The sequence below is a fragment of the Lissotriton vulgaris genome, chromosome 6, assembly GCF_964263255.1.
Source record: "Lissotriton vulgaris chromosome 6, aLisVul1.2, whole genome shotgun sequence".
Taxonomy (NCBI): domain Eukaryota; kingdom Metazoa; phylum Chordata; class Amphibia; order Caudata; family Salamandridae; genus Lissotriton; species Lissotriton vulgaris.
The window spans coordinates 705,797,097-705,824,435 of NC_141694.1; the positions used below are offsets into that span (position 1 = coordinate 705,797,097).

A 27,339-nucleotide genomic window follows, 5' to 3' on the forward strand; every position below is an offset into this window, starting at 1 on the left:
TACATATCTTACACACATACCGAGCTTCAGAAATGCAAAACCGCTTTCAAATCTCTACTTTTCTCTTGGCGACTCTCCATGTACCACCCTCAGTGCATCTCTGCTTTGTCTCTGGGAGGCTGTCTGAGTCTGGCAGCAAAGTCCTGAGTGTCCAGGGGGGCTTCCTTTGGTTCCAAACTACTCCCAGTGAGGGCACAGCTCAGAGGAAAGCAATAACAGATTGTTCATGAAGTGAAGCATATGCAGCCTGTCCTATTGGAAAATAAGCACCGCTTGCACAGCAAAAAGTGCACGATGCATGAGTGATGGCATATGCTTCCTGTGTCCTGGTGCTGCACACTGAAGAGTGTATGCTGCCACAGCCTTGATGATCCCATTTCCAGAACCATATTCTGACTCGAAAATAACAAGCAGAATGTGGGTGGTTCTCAAATTTACCAGTAAGCAAGGGATTGTTGACTTTCCGTGTAGTACACTATGGGGAATTTCGGCATCATTTTTTTGTCATGCTTTGGAAAAGAAAGACTTTGATTCTCTTTACATCTTATCAACTTGAGGACTGAATATACCCTAAGTTGGCAGGGTATGCCCAGACGTGGGTCCCTTGCTCACTTTGCAACTGGATTCAAGCTAGCCAGGCTAATGAGGGGTGTTACCCTGAAACCGGTCCCCGTATGCTTGTTTCTGGTCCAGTAAAGACCTGGCTCAGCAGTTCAGGGTGTACTGTTCCCACGAGATACATGGTCAAGACTGATTTGCATATAGTTGGGTCTAAACTGGGGTGACGATGTGAGCTAAGAATGATGATGGATTCAACCCAGATCTGTGACTGGGAGTGAGTTTCTGAAAAGTTTCAGCACTCCATCCATCATCTCCTTGTATTTGCTTTGTACAACCATTTACAAGCATAAATGTAGGTGTACAGCCGGAATTGGCTTTGCCAGCTTAACCCTTTGTCTTGAGAGTTTCTGCTACTGGCTTTTATTTTCTTGAGCAGCCCACATCAATTACACTCTGGCCCTCTTGAGAAGTCTGTCTTTGGTGTTGCCTATTGTAGGTCTTCATGAGGGGCTATCTCACAGGGAAAAGCCAGGACGGGTTCCCAATGCAAGCGCTTTGAGACCCCTGGGTGATAAGCGCTATATAAATCCAATATACAATACAATACAATACAATACAATACAATAAATCCAATATACAATACAATACAATACAATACAATGAGTAATCTGCTGCCCTTGCCTATGCGCCTTGAGTGGGTGCATGCATAGGTAAGGGCAGCAGACTACTCATGCCAGTACACCAGTCCTATGTAGGCTATGGCAAAGAGCAGCAACTCCTTGCAGAGCTACCCTCGAACAGAGTGTAAATTAGAAAGGCAGTGAACACAAGCTGGGAGTGCTCTTCCAATAACCAGAGAGCGATTTGAATGTATATTTAGGACTCTGTTTTGTGTTTATATATGGCTTTTGCTTTCCATGTACTTTCAGTTGGTACTCTTCTTCCAAAGCATGCCAAGAGGTGTACCATCACCATTTCTATATGTCACTAATTTTATTCAGTTGCAAAACCCACAGGTACCAACTGGATTCTACCATGTGCTATAGAAAACAAACTCATGCATGCAATCCCATCTGAGCAAGCCAAATATCAAATAATAATTCATAATGCAGTCCTTTTTGACCTACACAGCTAGGCAATAAAGTAAATGCCATCTGACCAAACCAGTTATATCACAAAATATCTCATAAATGCTGCCACATATAACCTAAACGGCTAGTTCAACAATATTTCATAACTGCACGGCCTGTTAAATTCTGCCTGTGATGCTTGTTGTCCAATTACACACTATCTGCACTATTTTATTTATTATTGTGATGTTTAGAGCGCCATCGAAGACACTGATTGGCTGTAATAGACCTTTGCTCCAACATTCTGTAGCGTCCTCCCAGGCCACAGGAGCATGCAAAGGAATACACCACACACGGAGCCCTGGATTGTACATCTCTATTCCTCAGCATCCAATTACACACTGCACTCTGTTTACATCATAACTGTTAATAACCACACCTTAACACCTTCCAGCAAGTTACACAATTCCTTGTTGAGTCTGCCCAGAACTTCAAGGGTCCTAGCGCACATAATCTCACAACACTGCACATTCCAATGTGTGTCTTCTGTTTTTAATTTGGAACACTCTACCCTCAGTGGGTGGAATTTTCTAATAGCATTATAGTGCTTCTTCTTTGGGCTATAGCAGTTGTGAACAGCCTTTTCCCTCATTATAGGCCCTCACCTGCTGCTCTGGGGTTAAAACTCAGGTCCAGGGACTTTAATAACTGGTATAGTCTTCAGCAGTGTGTTATAATCAGGGCCACTGGAATTATGCGTTTATGAGGCTGTGGCGTTTTCCGCATAACTAGGGATCTGCTGTGTTTTCCACATAATCCATCATCTGCTGCATAATCAGCAAATGTAGTCCCCCAAAAAACTGTTTCTAGCTCCAACGGTTCAAAAGTTACAAAAAATGGAGCAACATGTGTTGCAGCACAGTTGAAGGCCATTTGCACAAATTGACTGGTCACCTTTATGTTGCTTATTGCTGCGTTTGGGTGTTAAACTGGTACTAATGAGGTGCAACCTTTGCCCATTCAGTGTCAAAATAATGAACTAATCGTATCAGAAAATGGGGCACATTATGGCGCATAATTTGCCTTTTCTTGCCGCATAATTTAGTCAACCATGTTGCATAATTTACCTCTCCCCTGCCACATAATTCCATTGGCCCTGGTTAAAATGCTGCATTGTTTTTTGGCTGTACCTACTGAACCCAGTGCCCCCTCCTCCGCCACCCTCTCCTTCCCACCCTGGCTTTGACTAATTACAGACCGAGGTTGCAAGACACCCTCTTCGTTCATAAAGATCAGAACTATAGATACATGAGAAACACATCAACACAAAATTCGGAATTATTGTACACAACCAAGCTCCCAAATAGAGGAGCAGAAGCAAAACAAAATAGCCCACTCGCTGCTAATTTGCATAACGCACCCATGATTGGCTGTTCCGTTTCAGCATTATTCATGAGCACATTGAATCTCCGGGAACATCTCCAGTCGTCTGTTCTGTCATGATTAGTTTCCAGTTCCAGTGGTAATGGGCTTAATTATTCCTTCATCAGAATTAAAGGAATGTCACAATAGAAGTAATGTCGCTCCAGGGGATGTGATTATCGTCCATCAGAAGATGAAACCTCCACAGGGTTGGAATCCCAGGGCAGTAACTCCTCTCTGCATGGCCGTGCAGTTGATTTTACGGTAATAAAAACTCATCAGTGAAAGTAATAAATAGTTTTTATGTAGTGCCTGATGCATATATTTTTGCTTTAAAGCTTTAACCATAATACATCTTCCTATAGCGCGACTATAGCGTGATTAACTTTCGTGTAGAACCCCATGACATTAAAATTAGGTACATAACTTTGCATCAGGCACATTAACACATCGAACTTGCTTAACCACTCAATTCCTAGTGGATAGTAAACAGTTTGATTCCAAGTAAATACATACATACAAAATAAGTGTAAATTTCGAGTATGCTAATGAACGCAAAGGCCTGCTCTACACATATTTTTGGGTCAGGTCCTACAGATTTTAGCGCCCTGGACAGAAATACCAAACGAATGCCGCATATTATCGAATAAGAACTTTTCAAAATAAGCAGAGGTAAAGCCAATCGTTTTGATTTTTGTATAGGCAGAACATTTCATTACGCTTCACTAACACAAATCTCATTTAAAGGGCAATCACAAGCATTGTATTCTATGATACCTGCCTCACATACAGAAAAGATACAGCACAGACAAATGCAGACGCACCAAGCACGAACAATCACCTACACAAAAAAACACACACACACTCACACAAACCATGTTATCTATCTATCTATTGATCTAGAACATACAGTTTTAAGTCAACAAACCCACTGAAGGATACAATTTATAGTTAGAACCAGTCAGGTAACCCTAACTTGTGCCCTAAAGTAACTATACATTGTGAACCCGAAATGCAGTGTTGTCATGAATTATATCATTTCAGATGTTGCAGTAATGTTATTGATGATGCCATAAAACATGCCACGAGTGATGCAATATATGAGGTAATTAGCAGTGCATGCAAGGGAGCTAGTTATAGTTACTTTAGGGTACAAGTTACATGTGCTTGCTATAACTATAACGGGTGAATTTCAGTGTTTTTGTTACTCTGAAACAGTTTTTTTTAAAATAAACAGCTTCATTGGTTTTCTTAAAAACAAAATTATCCACACCACTTTGAGCTGTCGCTGGTCATCAGCAGAAAAAAGTATAACATCACTGTTACAGACAAGACAACAAGTCCACAATAAACACATTGGGGGAGATGTCCCCACACATTTACTATAACAAGCCCAGCCCAAAGTGACCCCACCATTTACGCCGGATCTTTGTATGTTTCTTGGGGCAATCACTTATTTATTTATTTAAAAAGTTTTTGTACAGCGCGAACAAGACCCCGAAGGGTATCAGAGCTCTTCACAATAGTGGAAGAGGAGAACATGGTAAAAGGGGAACAATGTAAAGAAGGTAAGAGAAGATAACATAATGAGCTAATAACAATGTACAAGGATGCGTACAAGCATTACTTGGTACGGTGAGGTAGACAGTACTGGGCATTACAGTTGTTAGGCCAGAAGAAAAAAAGCAACAAAAAACATGTAGAACACAGACGACCAACGGTCATTTAAGGCAGGAGTCTGTTCATTAGGAGTGTTTTTACTTCATGTTTGAAAGCAGCTGGGTAGGGAATTCTGCGGATATCCAGAGGGAGCGATTTCCAGATCTTCGGTGCTGAGCTATAGAAGGCTTGGAGTCTTGTTCTCATTTTACGACAGGTCTGAGGTTTCAGTAATAGAGAATTTGCACTTCTTGATGGTCTGCCCCCCCCCCGCAATAGTTCTAGTTCTTGATCCAGGTAACCAGGGGGTTTTAAGTGGAGGGCTTTGTGTGTCAGACAGGCAATCTTTAGTTGAATTCTTGCTTTGTAGTGTAGCCACTTCAGAGATCTTAGAGCTGGGGAGATGTGATCAGTTCTTTTCGTGTCAGTGATCAGTCTGGCAGCTGCATTCAACGAAGCCCTGAACAGGGCTAAGATATGTTAGAGGAGGCCGCACAACATTGCGCTACCATAGTCTAGTCTCGGCAGCACAAGCACTTGAACCACCTGCTTGAAGTCCTCTTGAGGGAGGAATGGTTTTAGATTTCTAAGAAGCCTCATTTGGTAGTGAGCGCCCTTACACATCATACTAATGTACCTCTGGTTTCATACACCAGTTTTTACTGCGGATCAGCGGGCTAAAATTCGGGACCTGTGCCATCTCAGGATGTAGTGCAAAGTGAATGCCCAAATAGCGGAAGCTCAAACCCCCCAGGTATGGTGTCCTGTTACTCAACACACTCACAAGAGGGATGATGAGGAACCAGCATTGACTCTGCATGGTTAACCTGCAGACCAAAGGCCTCTGCATAAAGCTGAAGGAGATGAAAACAGTGTGTGCCAGTCTCTTCAGTTTTGGAAATGGAATAGGAGGATATTGTTGGCATACAATGTGATGGGGTCATCATGTCCAACATCCCACCCCCATACCTGTACATCACTGCATATCAATTGGGCCAAGGGCTCGATGACAAGGGCAAAAAGGAAAGGGGACAGGGGGTATCCCTGCCTAGTACCCCGGCAAATAGGGAAACTACACCATTAATCTGCACTTGCGCTGCCGAGTAATGAAAGATAAATAAGGGTATCACATAAGGGAAAAGATAATATTTAAGAAAGGGGTTGTCCATATACTTGGCAGATGACCTGAGTTTTCAGACCTTTTCTAAAACTGCCTCATTGCAAAGAGGCATAGGGAGAGAACATTATAGGGATGACACTTTAGAGTGGAATCGTCTTCACCCAAAACAAATTGACACTGTATGAAAGGATAGTCTGGTCTGGTTGGGCAAATGCAGGTGAATTTTTACATAGTGCTAAAGCATCAGTTTAGCAAAAAATCTTGAAAGACAGGGCGTTTGAGCTCAATCCTCTGCTTGCCTAATAGTGAAAGGAGATCCTTCTATGTATATATGATACATTTGACAGAGATGTCTGCGAAAATTGTTATTGATACCAAAGTGATACCAGAGACTAAGTAATATGACATGCTCCCTAGTTATGTTTCTCAATATGGCATGCATACTTCTCAGCTTTTCAAGTATGCAATGCAGGTCTTGTTGAAGAACATTTGTTCCCCTAGGGGAAACTGACTTTTTTCTACCGTCCCCCATATCATACTTCCCAAAGGGCTATTCATTCTGCTTACAGGAGTGATATGTTTTTCTGTTGGCACCCGGGGTGAAAACCTGGTAGTTCCCATCTCCTCAACCGGTCCTAATATCTGGTACTTCCTAATCATGCCAATGGTGTTCCTCCGTTATGGATGATGCTGCCTAATTATGCAAGTGTTGGCTCAATACTGCCCAGGGTGCTCATTTATACCATTGGTGCTACTCAGTTATGCTACAAGCAGCAAAACCATGGCAGTAGGCTGCACAATTACGTAAGTGATACTGGCCTGTCATGCTATTGGGCCTATCAAATGCAATCTGGACAATGTCTTCATGTTGCTATTTGTGCTGGGGATGGGATGGATAACAAGTTCCGTTCGTTGATATGCTTATTTTGCAAGGGGAGCAGATGGGCTGCATGGTGCCAGAGTGCTGCTCTTTTTGTTGGATGGTGATGGGTGACATCCATAGTGGTGTGAGCTGTTTCAAATGGCAGCTTGTTGGTTGTTTTGACTTTGGAGACCAGTGAGAGAGAGTTGAGTGGCTTGTGATGGTTATGAATGGTTTCATCTTTGTGACTGAGCTAAAAAGACCAATAAGGAATTTGACAGAAGAGGTGAATAAATACAGTCAGAGATATACGTCGTGTTGAGTGGGAATAGAGGGCTTCAGTTTTAGAAGAGCTTAGCACATTGAAGTGTAAGTCCAACCGTTGAATGATGGCAGGGACACAATTAGACATGGGTGAGAAAAAAAAGATGTGGGTATCTTCAGTGAAAAGATGATAACCAAATCGAAAAGCACACATGGTATCCCAGAGGGATGTAGAGTAGAGTGAGAAAGCAAGTGGGCTAAGAAGAGAACACTGGGAAGCACCCTCAGGAAGAGATATGGTTATTGACACTGTAAAGTCTAATCAGTGTATGTATGTGGTATTCCTATAGCGTGAATCCAGCCAGAAGGCAGTGGACACAGTACAAGGTCATAGACAAGCATAAAGTAAACAAGTAATATGAAAGGTGGTATTTGAGTATCTATGCGGTATTCCTATAGCACGAATGTAGCAAAAAGACAAGCAATCTAGACAGAACAGCAAAAAAAAGAGGAAGCGAGCAATTTGTGAGCTACCCCGTGATGCTTATCCGTTTGAGGGAAGATGCAAGACTAGGTTGATCTCTAGTGTCACAGGCAGCAGATATGTCTAGAAGTCTGAGGATGGAAGAAAAGTGATTATTGGTCTCCATGGTTGATACCACTGGAGACATGTGAAAGTGCAGTTTTCATTTCGAGAAGTCCATGAAAACTCAATTAGAAGATTTACGTTGATTGCTCGAAGACAGATATGGAGGGAAACAGTTGAAGACCACTTGTTCTAGTATTTGGTTGAAAAAGTGTAGTTGTGACATTATTAAATAGTTGGCAGAATGAAAGAGATTATAAGAGGTAAATCCCTGATTTGAATTATGCTGAATATATGACAGGTGTGAATAAAAAGTCCAAACAGTGCAAAAAGCTCGAAGTAAGGGCAAGAGATTTAGTGGTTTATGGAGAGAAGAGATCAGATGATGCACAAGAGGGGCTGGTGACTTTGATTATTAGACTGAGTTCAGAGGCAAATGTTGTGATGACATTTTCAGATTGGGGTGTAGTAAAGGTTTAAGAGGATGGAGGTAGAGCAGTGAGCATTGTGTCAAAAACATTTCTAATGTTGGCTATTTTTGAGAAGTATGATGCAAAAGCATTAGCTGATAATAGTAAGTTTGTGAAATATAACAGTGTGGTGGAGAGAGTAGATTCTTGATTCTGCATGCAAGTCACTGTAGAGTGCAAGTGAGACAAGAAGGTCTTAGAAATATGAGGATTTGGTGATGCAAGACCATAAGGAAGTATGTACAGAGCCTGTTTGTGTACCATAAAGTTTTGTAAAGGTCTTGTTCTCGTGAACTCACCTAGAGGTCCTTGCGTCTACCTTTTTAGTTTATGGACATTATGTGAAATCCACGGTTGTGTAGGTGAAAAGGTTAAAAAAGGATAGTTTCAATCAAATATTTGGACAATGATACGAGTCAATAGATCAAATGATGCTTTGTTTTGAAGTGGAGTGCATTCATTGTGCACTTGATTCTAGGACACTGAGATGAAGTAAGTTTCGAATTGTAGATGGGGGTATAAGTGGAAGTAGGGAGTGCTGAGGCAATGTTGACCAGAATGGGCATGATGACTTCATCAGTAGAAAGGGGTGCAATATTAGGTTGAGAGTGAGATAGAGTGTTGAATACTAGTACAAAATCTAGAAGTTTCTCTAGAATATGACTTGCCGAGGAGGCTATATTAAGTAGCCAGTGATTGGAGAGAAGTTGAGGGTAGAAGCTATGTTGTACCAATTTCTGCTCCTAGCAGAGGCGTTCCTAAATTATATAACTTTATTTAATTCTATTAAATATGAATTAGAAGAGAATTGTTGCAACATAAAGTTTAATTATTTCATATATATATAAACATTTTATTATCATTCGCAAAAAATGGCTCACATAGTCCTTTTAATTCAAAAACATATATAGACTTAGCACAGAATATTTTACAAAAGCATAGATACTAAGGGCGGAGTCACAATAATTATTGGCAGAATCACAATAGAATTTCATAATATAGATGAGTATACATATGCATAAAAAAGAACATATTACAAAAAGAATTAACACAAACGGAAGGTACATTTCATATGACAACCTACAAAAATAACTTGAAATTGTGAAACGGACACAAAAAGAAACATGAATTAGACACAAAAACCCAACATTTCAGTTCACTTCTCAATGTCTTTCAGGGCCATCATCAGGACATATATGAATGTCTGATTGATTATACCTAAAAAATCATTAGGGATCATGGTCTCTTAAAAAAATGGTCCACGCCTCTCAGATCACCACACAATTAGCTTCAGGGCTATGTTTTTTTGGGACCAATGGTGCAGAAATCTAATAACGTTTGTTAGAGTTCCAGTCCTCAGTGATAAAGTGATGTTTCGTTGCAGACAGAGGAGGCCTTCCAAAGAGAGAGTGGGGCAGAGAATTTATTTGAGGTCCAATGTGAGAGCTCAGAGATATGTTAATGTGTAAGACTACAATATAGGTTTGTAAAGAGTGATTTTATTTAAGTTGAGGAAACCATGCTAAATGGAGAAATGGAGCATGGTAGCTTTACAAGTCAAAGGCAATATGGTACTCCATACATTTGTGATGGGGTTCTTTACTGGGTACTGAATTTAGAAAGGTTTTCTCTGCTTTCAAGACAATGATTTTATCTGGAAAGGTTGGCTCTCCACTGTAATTGGACAATTGCATTAGATTATATATCAGGAAAATTTGTGTGATCCTCCGAACATGTCCTGGTTCTATAGAGCATGCATACTAGGAACCCCAGAGTTCACTAGACATGTAAGTGGTTCACTGCAGTTATTATTATCTAAAATGAAAAACAATTAAAATTGGATTAAAAAAAAACATCAGGAATCCCAGAGTGAGGGTTGCTAGAATACTTCTATTATTTTAGACTATGGTACAATTGCCTGGACCTGTACTGAAATGGTAGGGACAGGATTATGCAGTGTAGTTCCCGAGCCTAACAGTAACTTGGGTGAATAAGTCTCCGAATGAAAATAAATAATTGGAGTGGCTTGCAAGAACTCACACTCAGAGGAAGGTCAAAGGTCCCCCTTCTACATCCTCACCTTTAACCACACAAACGGTCAACATTGTCAAATTTCACTATAAGCTTCCAGACCACAAACACTAGGCTGGCAGTGTATGTTGTTTATTTTTCCATAAATCTGTTGAGCTGTTCTAGTCTCTACATGTTCTTTCTGTCTTCTTTTCATCTTTTCTCTCAAAACCGTGAGGGAGTCTTGAACTACTTGTTGACTGTCTGCATCTTGTCAGAATGTTAAAAGAGCGACCATCATAAATATTCTGTGTGCACGGATGATATACAATTCTCCTCTCAATATGTATCTATCTGCTCTGCATCGGAAGTAAACTTGTTCCCTTCAGTTGTCCATGTTGTTCCTTTTTTGTGTGTTAACAAAGCTTGACTGGGCTTCTCCATATACGTATTTGACCAACAACAATCTACAATGATGTATTTTGTTCTAAAATCTTCATTCAACAGAAACAAATAAAGGCAATTAATGAATATATCCATTTTTGTCTGATCAGGCAAGAAAGAGCATCCACCAAAAGTAGAAATATGTCACTGGATTATCTTTAATAGTGTTCCGAATTCTCATGCACCACAAACATTTAAGTCTTCACAAGGTCCTTGATGTTTAATCAATTTCCTGCTCCACTCCCGAGCCCCCCTGGGGTCCTGATTTACCCTATGGTGAACCTTGAAACTTTGGGAATACCACAATAGCTATATGCGGTCTGTGGTGGCATGTGTCAATCCCCAATGCTTTGGGGAAGCCTCTGAATGCAAGCAGTTTACTGAACTAACATCATTTACAGGAAACCAAAGCCACAGACCAGAAAAGGCATCCATAGTTCTTTATTTGCATCAAATTCTCTTGTTCACTTGCCCTTTCCCTTGTGAAAAGCATGGTAATGTAGCCACTGTTCTTTAATTTTCAATGTAATTAAAAGGAGTCCCGCCTAAGTAATGTAAGTTTACATTGTTGAAATTGATCCTGCAGGCTAAACAAACACCTACAGTAAACCTTAGACAAACCTCTTGACACAATCATATGAACAGCATGGATACAATTCCATAAAGTTGGAAAAGCAATGCTTCCATAACAGCACATCCTTCTCCTCACATGACCACCCCTGATTCCAGATCAGAAAACCTTTCCAATTACACAATTTTGCCTAATTGGTGGTAAGTGAAGGCCGTGGTTGGCGCAAATATCGTTTACTACTGTATTAAGTGAGCAAGTTTCTGGAGGTGGTAATGGGTGACATGAAATGGATGTGCAAATTTGTTGTGTGGGTTTTGTGATGGTAATTTACATATTTATAAAGTTTCATATAGAGCAAACAAGATCCCGAGGGATATCAGAGCGCTTTACAATAGGACGGAAGGAAGGACATAAATACACAATTGTCAACAAGTAGGGGTACATTTTTTTTTAAACAGGATTAATCGCAGATTCCAGGACAATTGCACCATGGGGGTAATACAAAAAGAAACAGGTATAAACAGGCAATGAAGGGTTCACAGTCTGTGGTAAAGAGGAGCAGTAACAAATAATGATGGTATTAACTCCATGTTTACATGCTTTAATCTTTTTACAGCAATAAAAACCTGTTTTCCCTTTTAGCCATGACACCCAAGTATTCTAGTAACATAATTCACTTTTCACTAAACTACTCCTTAGTGATATCACCTTTATGTGTTATGTATTTTGTGCTGCTGTTTTTGTTATACGTTATTGCAGTATAATTTATTGTACTATAGTTGGGAGGCATGCTGTTTTCATTGTTTGTTGTTCTGCTAAGTTTTACTTATGTTGCTATCTTATTTTTTGTATGTTACTTTGTTAGGTACTATTGTTTAAATTTACTTTTAAGTTTCCATGAGAAGCAACCATATAAACAACAGGAGTTACCCATGAACCCCTCAATGACTTGAGTGTAATTAGTTATAATACTATGTCATCCTGATGATGACTTGTTCAATCATGTAAGGTCGAAACGCCATCGACATTATTCCGACTGGAAAAGAATTGGATTGTTATATTTAAAACAATGGAATATTGATGAATTATGATTTATTTAATTAACATTGTTTATATTCGTATTTCTTTTTGCCGTTCCTTCTCTTCTTTCTGTGTAAAACATTTTGCAGCGCCTGCACTTTTTTAAAGCATTTTTTTTACATTAGACTCGCCACACTTTTCCAATGCTGCTTCTTATTAAAAAACTGTTTAAGTATTTAAATATATTGCACTAAACACTTTGGGTCCTACTTCTATGCACTTTTTGGTTTGTTCATAATTATATGAATAATTCTAAGTTGTACTAAGCCTATCATTGCTCCTTTGAATGATAACTTTAGGACATTATTTTTTGGTACTAAGCAACCGTTTGAGACACCAGCCACACCGAAACATAGAGTGTGTCTTAAATTAGCACTTGCAGTGTTCACTTTATGTAAAATGACCTTTTATGAGGGTATAGTTAATGTTCCCACCAGACACAGTGGGGCCCAACGAAATAGTCATCCTTGCATGCGCATGCACACAACACAGTGCCAAATGTATATACTCCTGAAAGCTTTGCTGCCTTAACAGCATATACAAAATAAATCTCTCTCTCTCTCTCTCTCTCTCTCTCTCTCTCTCTCTCTCTCTCTCTCTCTCTCTCTCACTCTGTCTCTGTAGTGCCATCCCAAGAAAAGATCCCACTCATCAAATAACATTACCTAAAACTTTCATCAAAGATGCTGGCTAAACCATGCCACAGCAACACAGTTCTATAGCTTTACAACTGGATAATGATGTTGCTTAACACTTCAGACTGGGCAGTGGACAGCCTTTCACCCTGGATGCACAAATTAAAAGGCAAATGTCACATGCACACAAACACTAAACCGTTCTCTGACCGTCCGATCTTTACTTCACTGACAACACCATATGATACTAGGCCATCATGGCTCTAGCCAATGAGAAATCTTATGATCACGTTTAAAGGACCCCTAGATTCTGAAAATTATTCGGGACCATATAAATGGTAGAAATAAACTATAGATGTTGACAATAGACTATAATGTATGACATAGCATAACATAACATAACGTAACATAGCGTGCCATTAGTAAATCTCTGGAGTGTGCATTCATGGTGAAAAAGATGTCGCCCAAAAATTGTTTACTGGCCACCATATTCCTCCTAACACTGAAGCAGCAAGCTGCAGTGCGATAATCCCTTAAAAATCTCTCGAATCGCCATTTGATTAAATGTCTGCCCTGTGATGTGACAAAAGTAATTAAAGAGTATGTTGTTTTGGCAACAATAATGACACTATAGATCTCGTAGGCGCCAAGAGGTGCCTCTCTTTTAATTGGAAGTGTCATCTTCCATGTTCCGGGTGATCCAGAACGTTGTTTTGCTTCTCAGGTCTCACCCCCCGAGGCTACAAGTTCACAGCTGCACTCCATGCCCTGAATATGCATAATTGTGTGGAGCTGAATTCCACTGGCACAGTTTATTTTTTGTTATACAGGTGTGCATATGCAGTTGCCTATGACATTTGCTCACATTGAAGTGGCTTTCTCTATCAGTATGTATTAACCCTTTAAGTGCTGCCGTCGGCCAACGGTCGTCGCGAGCACTACCTTGCCAGTTCTGCGCACGACCGTTGGCCGACTGCCAGCATTCGTTCTCCGAACGTTCAGCACTGGGCGCTAAACGTTCGACGCTGCGAAGGTGTTAAGCAGCACATATAGGATTCGCAGCAGCAGTATTGGCAGATATATTTGTGAAATAATGCGTTAGGGTGCAGTACCAAACCCTGAAATAATTGACATATTTCACACATTTCCTAGCAGAATGCCAGAAGAGCATACCTCTTTTTTAGTCGACTTAAATGGAATGGTATAGCAATTGAATTTATATAGCGCGTATTACCCCTGACAAGGCGTTAACACCCCTCTATGTCGGTATGCGTGCTGCTCCAGAACCCACGCTTAGTGGTATTTTTCCAGCTGCAATTGGTGGTTATTAGGATCCGCCTTTTGCTCTTAAAGAAACCATTCCCTTCATTTACTTCGGTTTTGATGTGGTAGAATAATAGGAGTTAGGTGTAAAATTTAGTAGGGGAAGGTATTAATACATTCAAATCATGCAAATAGTTGGCAGTGTTAATAGATGAGCTACAGGAGATGAAGTACCTTGAGTATACTGTAATGTTGCAGAGGTATGACTTAGAGGACAGGTTGTGATCTTTGAAATTAGATGGGCAGTTTGTAGAAATACAGTAATGGGGATTAAGACAAACATGCATGTGACTTAAAGTGGGCTGTGCACAAAGAGAGGAGACATGCAGAGTATGGAAAGTGAGGAGAGGTTCATTTGAAGAAAATGATGCAACAATTAGAAGTCTTAAGTCAGGGTACATTTTTATGGGAATACAGAGGAGGATTATTTGAGATTGCACACAATCTGAGATGTGTAACTGTAGAAAGAAACAACATTATTTGCATCTGAGATAGTGCTATATTAGGTACTTTTGATAATACCTAGTGGAGAAGCGTGGCTCAGTGGTTAGAGGCGGCAGACCCGGAAGCTGAGATCGACCGTGGACCAGGGTTCGATTCCCCGCCTCGGCGGGTTTCGGGCTCAAAATTCCACGACTTGACAATTCTCGCTCTGGTGCCTACTCAACTCACGGGGTCACACTCTGCGACTCTGGGCAATAGCTTGCTTAATCTCCACTACGGCCCCTCGCGGCGGGATGCCTGGCTTTCACCTTGTGGACACCCTGCCGTGGTTTCTCACAGGGGAATACCAGGACGGGTTCCCTAAGCAAGCGCCGGGACGCTTACGGGCAGCTGTGCGCTTTACAAGTCCAGCACATTTACATTTACATTTAATCCCTAGAATCAGATGAATAGTATCCCCTGAAAAGCTACAACATGACCAACGCTTTAGCAAGCACAGCTGATCAGTTCAAGGGCTGAACATTTATAGTAAAGGATGGACACATATATAGGAAAATAACAAAACAGTTAGGCTCTTCTCAAAAGTATCAGTAACCGCATGATCCTAGCAACGTGAGCGAGTATATGGGGTAAATAATGCAAACATCGAAAAGGAGATTCTGTAAATGCTGGAGCAGATGTATTCTGATGTTCACCCTTAAAGTTTGGCCCAGTGTATAAACAATGAAAGCGATGTGGAATCCATTTTAGATGCCCCTGGTTCTTGCATGGCACAAGATTGGGGTGAGTATAGATTCCCCAGACAGTGGAACCGTTCTGCCTGCATTCCTGTGCCTGGTGTGGGTGGAGAACCCGACGATGAAGTGAGGAGTGGGAGTTATTCATCAGGCAGCAAATAAAGAGAGTTGCTGCTTCATTGAGAGGTCAATCTTCTTCTTGTTAAATGCATAATCCTGGTGTCAACCACAGTTGCTAAGAGCAACATCAGTCATTATGCTGCAACTAGATCCCATCCAATATAAGATGGGATATCATATTTTGAGATGATACCAAAGCCCCTCACTTTGCATGCAATCTCCCCACCTCGGAATTAACCGTTACCAGGGGTTTGGGAAATTTTGAAGTGAGGAATTAATAGAGACTATTCACTTTTGGGGATTAAAATGTGGTAATTGGATTTACCCTGCTGATCCCCACCTTATTTTTCCCCAGTATTTAAACTGGAGAATTCACCTGTTTGCAGCAGGTGAAATATCCAACCAGAATTCAAGTCACCGGCAGTGTTCCAGCTAAATTTATTATTCCAACGAGCCCATTAACTCCCGTTACAGAGTCGCTCGTAATGATGGCCCACAGGCCCAAGATTATAAGGGTCCAGCAGGAGTTTAGGAACTAACTATTCGAAATTTGGACTGTGCATTAAAGATGAAGTAGCGTTGACTTGCACCAGAAACCAGGTGTAAAGTGACATATAATTCAGCACAATTTGGAGGGAAGAAATGACTGAGGCACTCAAACATCACAAAGGGAATACATTCATGAGAGGTGCTGATCATATGCCTGGGCATGTTTGTTTCTGGAAGAAGAGATCATACAAACATACCTGCCAAGAAGAGATTTAGGATTAATAAAGGGGTGTGCTTTTTATAAATAGTATACCAAGATTTTGAATTCCATTGGGAGAATTTAAGGCATAATCAGTAAGAGAATATAAGAAAATTATTTACACAGACTTTGTACTAGAAGCATAAGAACGAAAAATGAGTTTGAATTTAAGGAGGATCTTTGCTGTAAAAGCAGAAAGAGAAATGGAAATATAGACCAGACTGGGCACCCTACATTTAACTTCTATATATGTACTTATCTCACTTTACAATAAGTTTTAATATTCATGTTCTAGTCAGATCTACAGGCAATAAAACAAACTTGGGGTCATTCAGAATTTGGTGGATGCACAGCATCTTCTACTATGTGGAGCAAGCCCTGTCTGCCAAACGTGAGTTTCACTGCCCCGTTTAGAGTTGGGTGAAGCGCCAGTGTAACCTACAGAGCCTCTACTTGTCAATGTATTTTAGAAAACATCAGTCTCCAACAGGAAGCACCTGATATTACCCCCAAATGTGGGGAGAAACCACCCAGTACATCAGGGCCATTGATTGTTTTGCAGTAATAACGACCTTTGGGGAGGGGGCTTTTTTTCTCTATTGTAAAAAAGCCAAACAACTGCCATGCATGGTAGCTGGCTGGCATTTCAGTGTGTCATGTTGGAGGAGATCTGTACGAATGATGGGCGAGCTTCAACCAGGAAGTTGGAGGCGATGGCCTCCAATGACTTTCGAGACTGATGGGATGCCCACTATTTTCTATATAGGAGCTGTGGTGTTCAGAGGCAAAGTAATAGAAAAAATTATTCTGCAAGCCCCACAACATCTCCATGCCTTTACTGGGACAATGTTGAGGTTCAAGCCTGTGCTGGAACCAACCTGCCCTCTTAAGTGATGAAGTCAGCGGATACATTAGGGCAGGCTACATGCCGCTCTTTAAGGCAGGAGGACATCCTTAGGATACGATGATGGTGGCAAGACGTTGCATATTACCACTAACTTCAAACTTTAATATACCCTCCATGAAGAAACTTTTAAAAAACAGCTGGTTGATTTATCAGCCATTCCTATTGCATGAAAGGTGAACATGGCAAAGTAGAGAGGTGCCCTTAAGAATGCCTGTCCTTTTACCATGCCACAATTTAAACCCCCAATCAAACAGTAGAGCTGAATTAGGACAGGGAGACAGGATAGTCATAGTTGATGGTTATTTTGCATTGTGTTCCATTTTACTGACTCTTTTTATTAATGTGTGTATCTTTTGGCTCTGCGCTGCTCATTTAAAGCGCACTGAGCTGATAACACACTCCATTAGCATTTGTTCTGATGATAAATGGATGGAGCTGATTGGGGGTATAGCAGGGCGCTTTGTCTTGTCTGTAGCTCTTTAAGTAATCAATACAGCCCTGCAGGATATTGTGGTATGCGGTGCTACACCCCCTCCCTTGCCTTTGTGTGTTTTTATTGGATTGCCCGGTGGTTCGATGTGCAATCCATTAATTTTAAAGAACTTAGCAAGGGGCCTATAACTTATTTTAATGCAGATCTTTCTTCCTGCTTAGACTGGTGACAGAGATATAATGCGATGTGTCTTTATTAGCAAACTGAGCCATTATTTATGTGAAGATGCACGGCTCTGCGGCTATACATACATCATTTTGTATAATGTGAAACTGGTTTCAGTGTTGGAGCCAATAGGTGCAATTTGCATTGACATATCTTGGATAATTGCAACTGTAGATTGAAACTGAAAAGTCCCACTGGTGTGGAATTATGGACCAGATTAAGGTAGACTAGCACACCTTTTAACAGGACAGGCCTCAATGCATCTCTGTCCTGAACACAGCAAATATGGCCTGTCCCTATATTCTAATGAATGCTACCAACACTTTCAGTCTCTCTGGCCATTGAGAGGACGGTGGCCACTTTACAAAGTAGGGGTGCAATTTAGGTGCCTTCCCTGACCACCGGCCACACTTTGGGGTCTCAGTCCTATCACGTGAGAGGCCCTCAGTGAACAGGAATGATTGCCATGTTTACAGAGGTGAGAATCAAAAACCTGCAGAGACATACTGTGACTTTACTAGCAGTCTAACATAGGACATGACCACAAGCACCCCAAAGCCATACAGTGGACATTTCCATTCCAACAACACAATATAACATTGTTTGTTGGCATGGCTGCCTGTCCAGCTTACTTCCAGTTCTCCTACTGACTATCTCACTGTCTAAGAGAATCTTCTTGCAGGTTTTGAAATTTGAACATATGTACTGCTTGCACCCTCCCATGGTAGGTTAATGGCTTTGGGTCAGCTGCATTAAACATTGTGGGCTGATCTCTGGCTGGTGTAGGCCCCTCTAACTGCAAGTGATTACACCCCTACTTCCTTGCCTCAGCTGACACACTGTAATAGTGCTTTAATAGCACAGATAGAGGTACCTGCATTAACACGCGGAGTTGTGTACGACAACCTCCAGCACCTCCCACAGTCCACCATGTAATAAATTCTGGCCATGCAACAGGAACCTCTACACAGCTACTATTCACAATGTGCTGGGTTGAGCAGAGGTACTCAGAGGAACATTCAATGGAAACATGCATGATAAAAATTGAATTAATGTAATAATTAATTCCAGGGGACAGCACAGGATTTTTTTTGTACCAAAAAGCGTTAGAATTCTTTATTTTCCCTGCAGAGTAACTGGGCACTGTTGTATTCAGAGTGGAGCATGTGTTATGAGTTTCAAAGTTGGATGCAGTCACATTCTACAAGGCTTGCTGGTGACATTCTAGCCTGTCCCAGTTTCTATGAAGACAAGTATTGGCAAAGCCAATAGGTCTCGTCTTGCCCAGCATGCAATTTCTTTTCAAAGATCCACAACATGCAAAAAATAGGCAAAAATATAAAAGAATATATACGCAAAAATATAAAAAAATGATAAATAAAGTGTGGCCCAGCAGCCATGACACACCATGCCTGGAACTGAAGGGCAGTCTTTATAAGGCATTTGTGCCAATGTGATCAGGCAAAGTGCTGTCACGCACAGTACAAGACTGTGCAAGACAGCTAACCCATTGCCCCATGCTGTATACTGTGATAAGCGGAAGGAAAAAGTGAGCACACCAGTGGATGAAGAGGGCTGATCAAGAGCTTCTGCATGTATATTAAGATTTGTTTTGCAGGAAGGGACACCTTCCTGCACAAAAACAATCCTCTGAGGCTTTTTCTTCTTTCTATGTGGGCTGCAGAAGTAGAACCGGTAGAACGAGAAAGAAACAAGGAAAAATAAACATATTTCTCCTCGGTATGCCTCCCCTGAGAAGGCGTAGCATTTTGACACATACCCAGGATTACTAGTGTTAGTAAATCAGGGAATGCACCAAAAACCATGGGTGGATGTTTTGGAAGACCCACACTCCACCCATGGCACACCTTCTCAGGGCAGAGTAATGCTAGGCAGTGGCTTGCACTGCCTCATCTTACTCTAGATTTACTATGCCATGCAGAGCCTTTCAAGGTGGATCTGCATGGTACAGTAAATCTCATTTAAGGGATTGCACTGCCCTTGCATCACCTTGTGTGGACAGTGCCGTTGAAGCTTCCACTCTGGAATGCTCATCCTGCTTGGAGTAGATGTGAACATATCCGCCCAGAGCAGGCTTTGTTCCTGACCTCCTAGGGGTGAGCGATATGTTCCACTCTGCCAGCGGAGTTGGCAGTGTTTTGACCGCCCGCGATATGCTTGTAACGTGGAGTTCTGCCCAAATTCCACCAACTGCTCCGTGGTGCAGTTTTCTCATGATTGGCTTGCAAACAGTAAGTTGAGCGTGAGCGAGATTAGGCATCCTCAGCACGATTGTCGGTCACTAGGAGCGCACCCAGTGAGTTTTCTCCAATGCAGGAGGTCGCAATATGTCGCAACCCTTTGCAGTCAGAAAGCTGCCGCTAGCGTACAAAATCTACGCGTGCACCAGCAAAATCAACTGAAGAAACTGCACCCTGTTGTGCACTGAGTGGTACTGTTTGGGCTGATTGTTCAGCATGGAATGAGCTTCCGGTGCTAAATCACAGTGTGAGAATCCTGTTATGCCTATTTCCGCCCGTTTTCAGAATTCTGCAAAATCTCGTTGAGTTTTTTGTAAATCCATGGAATTCCACGGAGTTAAACTCCACGAGTTCTACCAAGGCCTAGTTTGCACCTAGAGAAGAACTGCTGTTCTGTACACCAAAAAAGATTCAGATAAGTTAGTATGTGTTATGATTTGTCGACTAAATTCCAACAAAATTGTGAAAATCATTCAAAAATCGTGGAACATACTGAGAGCAGGCAACCTTGCGTTGTTACTCCTTACGTTGCCCACAAACATGGTCAAAGCATCAGTACATTGTACATGCTAGGGAAAGAAAAGTCATGGAAAAAACACAACAGCCACAGTGCTAAAATCATTGGCATCAAGTGCATTACAAACGTGGCAACTGTGTGGCATGTCAAAACACATTTAATACTGAAACTTTCACCTCTAACAGCATAGAACAGGATTTGAAAAAGTTCTCGAATTGTAATCCCACTATAAAGTGTCCATGATCTACGTGGACCAGCTCACACAAACTATAAATGCAACAGTAGGCCAACATAGAAGTAGGGTCCACTACAAGGTTGCCTCTGTATGATTGGTAACACACTTTCTGGAAAAGGGGCACACCAAAGACGACCTTCAGAGGCAAGTGATTACAATTGTGAAAAATAAAACGAGGAGAAGACCTCAGCTCACAAGCATTGCTGTAGGAAGCTGGCTTTCTATATAGTGTACTAAAAAGAAGTACACTGCGCAGAGAGTCCAGTGGGTCCCCAATTGGTTTACAGAGACTAACGCAAATAATAGTAACGCTCTCTTTTGTGGTAGTGTGGGCTAGCAGTTAAGCTTTTCATTGGGTAGTGACAAGCATTTGCTATACTCACAGAGGCAATAAATGAGACACTCACTCAAAGAATAAATCCAAGACCAATTTTGAAAAGTAACTCTTCTTTTTATATATATTTTGAACTCAAGAACTTTGTTTATAGGTAAGAACAGTTTTCAATAAAAATATTCACAGGTAAGTACAATGTTCAAGCCTTTGCGCTTTTACGCACAATGCAATCCTATGGGTGGAAAAGTCAAAGGATCTGGGTAGCAGTGGGCCAAGGTTCAAAGTACTACCAGCAGTTCTTTGGGAACTGCCCGGGTGCTACTGGGAGCAGGGTGCTGGTGAGGCTGGTACCTGATGCTCTATGGAGAACAGGGGCCACCTGAAAAGAGGCTGCCCAGGGAGACTTGAAGGCAAGTCTGAGGGCTCCCAAATGGGGGCTTAGGTCGCAAGGAGTCTTGGAGAACAGGGGCACAGCCGCCTCATTGGGACCCGGGCCAGGGGGCTCAAGTGCAGAGTGGTTAGGTCGGTGGTCTGGGTGTGCAAAGATGCACCTGGTGGTCAGGGACAAACAGCTAGCAGGGCAAAATCAAAGCAGATAGGTCACTCTCAAAGTGGGTCTCAGTGATGTTGATGTCCCTCGATGGCTGCTTGATCCTGGTGCAGTGGGAATCTGGACTTGACTCTCGCTGTTGGTGCTTGGTGCAGTGCGTACAGTACACCGGGATTGGTGCTGCACGGCTCCACTTGGTCGCGGTGGTATCACACTCGTGTGGAGACAGATCTGACTTACCAGACCACGAGTACCTTCTTCTGGTTGTCTCTGGAGTCGGTTGGGCCAGGAAGCTGCAAGGCAGTGAACCGGACTCTGCTTGTTGGTGCCTATGGACTGCAGTGGAGTTGCTCCTCTACTCCAAGGGAGACTGTTGGTGGTTTTTGAAGAGTTGACAAGGCTTTGGTAGTTCTACAGCTTGCAGGACGAGCCACTCTGTCGCGATTGTCAAAAGAGGGCTGAGGATCGCAGGGTTTCACTTCGAAGTTCTGCTGCAGTTTTCAACAGACAGTGACTATTCTTCATCCTTTTTCTATTGATACATTGAATCAGAGTTCTTGGGTTCAGGGGTGTCACCTAAATACTCAATTTAGGGGAGATATAGGGAGGGACAGGTAGTAGTCCGTAGGCTACCAACCTTTGTCTACACCCTCTATTTGAACACTTTCTGTGGGAAGTGGGAATAACCCTGGCCCTTGAAGGCTAATTTCATCCAAAACAACATGGAGGAATCTGAAAAGTGAGGTCTACATCAGCTGGCCCGCCCTAGGGGTGGTGCTGGCTGAATGTGGGCACACCTCCTAATCTTTCAAATGTTCCTGCCTGTCTTGCTGCCAGATAGTGGAGTTAGGACAGGCAGGTGGGCATCTCCACTATTTGGAAAGGCAGGGGTTACATAACAAAGGCTGCAAGGCCTTTGAACCCATTCTGGAATGCCCATCCTGCTTGGAGGAGGTGTGAACACCTCCGACCAGAGCAGGCTTTGTTACTGACCTGCGAGAGCGAAGGCTCTCACCTCAGGAGGTCAGAAACCTGTCTATAGTGGCTGGCTGGTCGAGACCACTCAGTCAGCACACTAGTAGTCCGTAGGATTTTAAGGGGCACCTCTAAGGTGCCCTCTGAGTGCATCAGTGTGGGTTTATTAAGACAAGGTGTTGGTACCAAACACCTTGGGGTAGAGTGAAGCCATCATGTAGCTGGGAAACTCGTAACGACGAGTGTCCAGCCCATGTGCTCACTATGGCTTTCCTGTGCACTGGGAATATCTAAGGGTAAACTTAGATATCACCGGGACATAGCCACTCTCGCAGAAATGCCCTCACATGGGTATAGTGCACCCTGCATTAGGCCTGTAAGGCCTGCCTTATTGGGTGACTGACCTACGCCACATGTAGTGCTGGCAGGCATGGCACACAGGGATGTGTGCCATTTTGACTCTTCGGTCTTCCCTGCACCAAGACACACAGGCTGCAATGGCAGTTTGCATGAGCATGGTGAGAGGTCCCTGCGGGTGGCACAATTTATGCTGCAGCCTTTAGGGACCCTCTTTAGTTCCAAGGCCGTAGGTACCAGGGGTACCACCTACTAGGGACGTACAGGGATTCTAAAGGGGTGACAATTGTGGAACTATCATACAGCTTAGGGAAAGAACACTGCTACTATGGACCTGGTTAGCAGGAACCCAGTACACTCTCATTCAAAGTTGCACTAGATAACAGACAAAAAGTGTGGGGGCGCGGGTAATGCAACAAAAACCCAGTTTCCTACAATTCTGTTTTTGCAGTCATTTGTTCTGTGCTTGTACACATTTTGAGTCACTTTTATTTTCTAATTGTCTTCTGTGATCACTAAGGTAACAAACCACTTGTTCATTATTTTATATGTATCTGCCAAAAAGCAATTTACTCTAACTGCTTGGAATTTATGAAAAAACATTTCTGATGATTCGAAGGGTAGCATCAATATTTATGACCATAGACTGACTTTGTCTTTTGCACTTTGTTATGCTTTGAAAGTAATGAGGTTTGTTCAATTGAGTTTCTAGTTAAATAATTGTACACACCCAGGTTCCTATGGCGCATATTGGGTAGTCTGAGTATTACCTGTACATGTTTTAGTTAAATTGACAACATGGCAGATTTAAGATTCCGCAAATGCCCTGTTTTAAAGAAAGGTAACCTCCTGAGAACTTGCAGTAAGCTATTTTAAAGCGTTCTCTGAGGGGTGAAAAGAAGGTGGACTATCACAACTAAGCCCATGTTTTGAAACCATTAGATCTTTATTTTAATAACGTATTATTGTTATTTAATAACACATTAATAAGGCCTTACTTGTAGATCGCACTAGGCATTATGGTCAGAAGTTTTCAAAGTTGGTGGACCAGAGGCAAAGCCATGTAAAATTATCAAGATAACTGATGGCTGTGTAAATAATTCTGATTTAGGTTAATTGTAAGTAAATGCATCTCCTGTGGATATCCTGTAGATCCAGCATATATAGGGATATTATCAACTAAAGTTGGACTACCCTATTATAAATTGTCCAACTCTGTTTCAAAATCAGCAATCCTTCATTTTGTTGAATTTGCTATTCCCTTAAAGACTGGTAGGAAATCCACTGAGCTATTCTTACTGAACACATATCAGTGAGTAAAATAGATTGCAATCGCACAGAATTCCATTCCAATCAACTTGTTGGAAGCAAAGATAGCAGAAACAAAGATGAGGACAAGTTCCCTAAAAACAGGTCTGAATCCATGATGAGGGTTCTATAGCTCCATTATATAGGAAGAAAAGAATCAATGTAGAAATCCATGGATGCACCTGTGTCCTGAAGAAATTCATAGCATTACACTAGGATAACACAAGTCCCACGTGATGGTCCTGTCTTTGAGGTAATCGAAGCAATCTGTGCCCTCGAGGAGACAAGAGGAAGGACAGCCCTTCTTCAGAGTAAGAACCATAAAACATGAAGGATTCTGGGTTTTAAACAGGTGACAGCCTAGAATTTTAACCAACGCCGGTTGTATAATTTCTGTCGTTTATTCCAAAGTGAACCACAACCTCCACAGGCAATACATGGTCTGAGCCCTCAGTGTATCCTGAAGCATTCACTGGTGGTTTGTAAATTTGCTTTTAAGTTGCCATCAAAAGAGGTCTTCGTAGTGTTAAACTTTAGTTGGATGGTAATCAAGGACAAAAGGAATAATGGATTTTCTAGATTGATTAATGCCAAAGGCAATTATTTCAACATTTGACCCATTTCACTCGGTGAACAACCTTTACAACAAAACTTTTACAATGCACTACCATTACAACGCGACCATTACAACGCAAACCATTACAAAGCATTGCGCTGGGGGTAGCTCTAGGATAGGGAATAAGTTTAATTTACTATCCAACACCTTCCCCAGTGTCCACGGGGACTGGAGTTGGAATAGTAAATTAAACTTTTAACTATCCAACGCCCCAAAGCGCTATGCGTTGTAAAGGTTTGCGACGTAAAAACCGCGTTGTAAAGGCATGCGTGGTAAAAGTATGCGTTGTAACGTCAAACATCCGAGGGAATTTGCATGGAAATCAGTGTTACCATACAAGTGTTAACATACTGGTGTTCGCAGGTGATCCCCCAATTTCAGCCCTTTTCCCGTTGACAAAATCAGCCAGATTTGACCTGGAGTATGTATTCCAGGCAATACCCAGGATAATGCAGCTTGCAAATTATTATACATTAGCACAACATCAGTATTCAAGATTTGTCTAGTGCCACTGGTTACACGCCAATTTGGGAATGCCGGCCTGCTCGGAATAACAGTCTGTAAATCTTGTATAAAGACAAGTTTTATCTTCAGTAATCATGTTTTTCATTACCTGGTTAAGATTTTTCACGCTCTGGAGAACATCAACAAATTTTACAATCAATTTGACACAAATTTCATAGAATGTTAAAAAATGAAAATGTAAATGCTTATTAAACAAAACACATATTTGCTAATAAAGAAATTACAGCGAAATGCAAAAGCAGTTCCAATTAATTCACAGCTCATGAAATAGCATATTTTATGTAAATAATAAATGGAATTGCTTTCAGCTGACTGCAGTAAATCTTTGTTGCAGCATCACGCAAAATGTAATACATTAGAGGTGTTTGTATGAGCAACTCAATAGTTAAACCCAAATAACGATTTAAATAGCACTTGCTCATTTCATTTTTAATGTAATTTTCTATAACTCTACTCATCCCAATGTAGGGTGTCAGAGCCATAAATTATATATATCAAAATATACGTATACTTCAAAATATACATCACACCCATAAATTATACAGAGACAATATATCAGATAAATGTGTTAATCAATGTACAGTAAATGTATATTCATATAAATCAAAATATACATCAAACTTATAAATTATACAGCGACAATATATCAGAAACGTACGGGAAATGTTACCTAAGACAATGAGGAATAAACAAGGCGTAGGAGTCACATATCTTCCTTACTGGTAGGAATTATATTTTAAGAGAGCACGGCCAGGAGAAACAGAAAGTCAGGATTTAAAATATAATGCAGTGGTTTGGGGTTGTATGTACTAATAAGACTTTATTACTAACCAAATGAATACTTTAAAGAAAGCCTTAGAATAATGATGGATTGAGAAAAAATCAAAAGTGTTTAAACCCATGCCTTGCAGTTTGCATGCAGCTCCTTCATGCCGTTTCATAGCTCACGGTGCTGTTTTAGAAGCATTGGAACTTACAAAGTGCAAGTAACAAAAGGATGTCTGTGTCAAAGCAAAAACCCACTTACTTATCCACATAAAATGTATGTTAAACGTGTGCTTCGCAGCAGGCACATTAGCCCATTATACTATTTTATGAATCAAAAATGTGACTAGACAAAATACATATCTCTCCAGCAATGTGCATTAATGACCAGAGTTATCTTATCATTATTATTATTATTGTCCCCTCAAAAATTGATGTGCAACATCTATGCAAAACGTGCTTAACTCAGATGCCAACATTTGAAAAAAATATCCACAAACTCTTTGCAGCACAGCTATCAATTACGTACTTACAAATTTGCCACACCCACTGCCCCAAAGCTCCGCCCACTCCAACCAACCCACAACATCAGCATAGTTTAACTCCGCCTGCTTATCATAGTGCAGTTATAGGGTCTACTCAATAAAGAGAGAATTGCAGGGAATTGAGACTGGAATTTCAAACTTAACCCCTTCGCTACGCGCAAATTCCGCCGTGGCGCTGGGGGTGTGGGGGTTGAGCACGGCACTTCTGTGCTCGGGACGTTACTGCACTGTCAAGAGACACAGGTGGCGTGTGCTTAAGACGGCGTGGTTCCGTCACGGCCCCGCACGCTCATTAATTCGCCCGCACAGGCGGGAAATTAATGCTGCGTGGACGGAGCGGCCGCAGCATGACGGAACCACGCCTTCATGAGCACACGCCACCCACCCGTGTCTCATGACGGCGTGGTTCCGTCACGAGCACGGAAGAGGTTAAGGCCAAAGTAGCTGAGTTGGAAACATTCTCCCATTCAGCTGCATTGGAGAATTTTTCCAACTCGACTACTTTGGCCTAAAGTTTGAAATTCCCATCGCAATTCCCTGCAATTCTCTCCAAAGTGCAATTGCCCAGGACAGGCTCCAACTTGATGGGACTATCCCAGCAAAAATAGGACAGTTGGCATCTATGTTAACCTCATACGAAAGTTTACAATGCAGCTTCTT

General features: G+C 41.6%; 1 protein-coding gene across 2 annotated transcripts in view; it reads left to right on the forward strand.

The window, feature by feature from the left end:
• The window catches only part of SCML4 (Scm polycomb group protein like 4), a 488,412-nt gene that overhangs the window by 187,883 nt on the left and 273,190 nt on the right, over positions 1-27,339 (forward strand). The window lies entirely within an intron of this gene.